General features: G+C 43.5%; 1 non-coding gene across 1 annotated transcript; it reads left to right on the forward strand.

Moving 5' to 3' along the window:
- The first annotated feature begins 3,010 nt into the window (after positions 1-3,010).
- Positions 3,011-3,118, forward strand: LOC130972557 (small nucleolar RNA R71). Its single transcript, XR_009083719.1, has one exon. It is a non-coding gene; the product is annotated as a small nucleolar RNA R71 (small nucleolar RNA).
- The last annotated feature ends 284 nt before the right edge of the window (positions 3,119-3,402 follow it).

Here is a 3,402-nt window from a genome sequence, read left to right on the forward strand (position 1 = left end):
AGGGATTTCATGATGAGTGGGATTTCTTGTTGCTCCATCCTTTTCTTAGTGATGGGCTATAACCTCATGAACTTCTACTTCTTCTCCAATCATGATGCTATGAATCATGATGGCCCGGTCTAGAGTAACTTCAGACCGGTTGCTAGTGGGAATGATTGAGCATTGGATAAACTCCAACCATCCCCTAGCCATGGGCTTGAGGTCATGCCTTCTCAATTGAACCGGCTTCCCTCTTGAATCTCTCTTCCATTGGGCGCCCTCTTCACAAATGACTGTGAGGACTTGGTCCAACCTTTGATCAAAGTTGACCCTTCTTCATGGCCACAACTTCATAGAAGTGGTCTTGATGCACCCTTGAGATGAATCTCTCCATCTCCCATGACTCGGAGGTGGAAGCTTTTGCCTTCCCTTTCCTCTTTCTAGAGGTTTCGCCGGCCTTGGATGCCATAAATGGTTATGGAAAAATAAAAAGCAATGCTTTTACCACACCAAACTTAAAAGGTTTGCTCGTCCTCGAGCAAAAGAAGAAAGAAGAGAGTAGAAGAAGAAATGGAGGAGAGGGAGATGGCTTTGTGGTTCGGCCAAAGGGGGAAGAAGTAGTGTTTAGGGTGTGCGAAAATGAAGGAGTGAAGATGGGTTCATATAGGGATGAAGAGAGGGGTAGGGTTCGGCCATTATGGGTGGGTTTGGGAGGGAAAGTGGTTTGAATTTGAATGGTGAGGTAGTGGGGTTTTATGAAGGATGGATGTGAGTGGTGAAGAGAAAGATGGGATTTGATAGGTGAAGGGTTTTTTGGGGAAGAGTGGTTGAGGTGATTGGTGAATGGGTGAAGAAGAGAGAGGGTGGTGGGGTAGGTGGGGATCCTGTGGGGTCCACAGATCCTGAGGTGTCAAGGAAAAGTCATCCCTGCACCAAGTGGCGTGCAAAAATGCACTATGTGCCAATTCTGGCGTTAAACGCCGGGCTGGTGCCCATTTCTGGCGTTTAACGCCAGCTTCTTGCCCTTTTCTGGCGTTTAACGCCAGTCTAGTGCCCCTTTCTGGCGTTAAACGCCCAGAATGGTGCCAGACTGGGCGTTAAACGCCCATTTGCTAGCCTTACTGGCGTTTAAACGCCAGCAGGATCTTCCTCCAGGGTGTGCTATTTTTCTTTCTGTTTTTCATTCTGTTTTTGCTTTTTCAGTTGATTTTGGGACTTCTCATGATCATCAACCTACAGAAAACATAAAATAACAAAGGAAAATAGATTAAATATAATATTGGATTGCCTCCCAACAAGCGCTTCTTTAATGTCAGTAGCTTGACAGAGGGCTCTCATGGAGCCTCACAGATACTCAGAGCAATGTTGGAACCTCCCAACACCAAACTTAGAGTTTGAATGTGGGGGTTCAACACCAAACTTAGAATTTGGTTGTGGCCTCCCAACACCAAACTTAGAGTTTGACTGTGGGGGCTCTGTTTGACTCTGTTTTGAGAGAAGCTCTTCATGCTTCCTCTCCATGGTGACAGAGGGATATCCTTGAGCCTTAAACACAAAGGATTCTTCATTCACTTGAATAATCAATTCTCCTCTGTCCACATCAATCACAGCCTTTGCTGTGGCTAGGAAGGGTCTCCCAAGGATGATGGATTCATCCATGCACTTCCCAGTCTCTAGGACTATGAAATCAGCAGGGATGTAATGGTCTTCAATTTTCACCAGAACATCTTCTACAAGTCCATGAGCTTGTTCTCTTGAGTTGTCTGCCATCTCTAGTGAGATTCTTGCAGCTTGTACCTCATAGATCCCTAGCTTCTCCATTACAGAGAGAGGCATGAGGTTTACACTTGACCCTAGGTCACACAGAGCCTTCTTGAAGGTCATGGTGCCTATGGTGCAAGGTATTGAAAACTTCCCAGGATTTTGTCTCTTTTGAGGTAATTTCTGCCTAGACAAGTCATCCAGTTCTTTGGTGAGCAAAGGGGTTTCATCCTCCCAAGTCTCATTACCAAATAACTTATCATTTAGCTTCATGATTGCTCCAAGGTATTTAGCAATTTGCTCTTCAGTGGCATACTCATCCTCTTCAGAGGAAGAATACTCATCAGAGCTCATGAATGGCAGAAGTAAATTCAATGGAATCTCTATGGTCTCATTTTGAGCCTCAGATTCCCATAGTTCCTCATTAGGGAACTCATTGGAGGCTAGTGAACGTCTATTGAGGTCTTCCTCAGTGGCATTCACTGCCTCTTCATCCTCTCTAAGTTCGGCCATGTTGATGGCCTTGCACTCTCATTTTGGATTTTCTTCTGTATTGCTTGGAAGAGTACTAGGAGGGAGTTCAGTAAATTTTTTGCTCAGCTGACCCACTTGTGCCTCCAAGTTCCTAATGGAGGACCTTGTTTCAGTCATGAAACTTTGAGTGGTTTTGATTAGATCAGAGACCATGGTTGCTAAGTCAGAGTGGTTCTGTTTAGAATTCTCTGTCTGTTGCTGAGAAGATGATGGAAAAGGCTTGCCATTGCTAAACCTGTTTCTTCCACCATTATTGTTGTTGAAACCTTGTTGAGGTCTCTATTGATCCTTCCATGAGAGATTTGGATGATTTCTCCATGAAGAATTATAGGTGTTTCGATAGGGTTCTCCCATGTAATTCACCTCTTCCATTGAAGGGTTCTCAGGATCATAAGCTTCTTCTTCAGATGAAGCATCCTTAGTACTGCCTGGTGCATTTTGCATTCCAAACAGACTTTGAGAAATCAAATTGACTTGCTGAGTCAATATTTTGTTCTGAGCCAATATGGTATTCAGAGTATCAATCTCAAGAACTCCTTTCTTCTGATTTGTCCCATTGTTCACAGGATTCCTTTCAGAAGTGTACATGAATTGGTTATTTGCAACCATTTCAATTAGTTCTTGAGCTTTTGCAGGCGTCTTCTTCAGATGAAGAGATCCTCCAGCAGAGCTATCCAAAGACATCTTGGACAGTTCAGAGAGACCATCATAGAAAATATATGATGCTCCATTCAGAAAGCATATTAGAAGGACATTTTCTGATCAATTGTTTGTATCTTTCCCAAGCTTCATAGAGGGATTCTCCTTCCTTTTGTCTGAAGGTTTGGACTTCCACTCTAAGCTTACTCAATTTTTGAGGTGGAAAGAACTTTGCCAAGAAGGCATTGACTAGCTTTTCCCAAGAGTTCAGGCTTTCTTTAGGTTGTGAGTCCAACCATATTCTAGCTCTGTCTCTTACAGCAAAAGGGAATAACATTAGTCTGTAGACCTCAGGGTCAACCCCATTAGTCTTGACAGTGTCACAGATTTGCAAGAATTCAGCTAAGAACTGATGAGGATCTTCCAATGGAAGTCCATGGAACTTGAAATTCTGTTGCATTAGAGAAACTAATTGAGGCTTAAGCTCAA

The sequence above is a fragment of the Arachis stenosperma genome, chromosome 3 (genome assembly GCF_014773155.1).
Source record: "Arachis stenosperma cultivar V10309 chromosome 3, arast.V10309.gnm1.PFL2, whole genome shotgun sequence".
Lineage (NCBI taxonomy): Eukaryota > Viridiplantae > Streptophyta > Magnoliopsida > Fabales > Fabaceae > Arachis > Arachis stenosperma.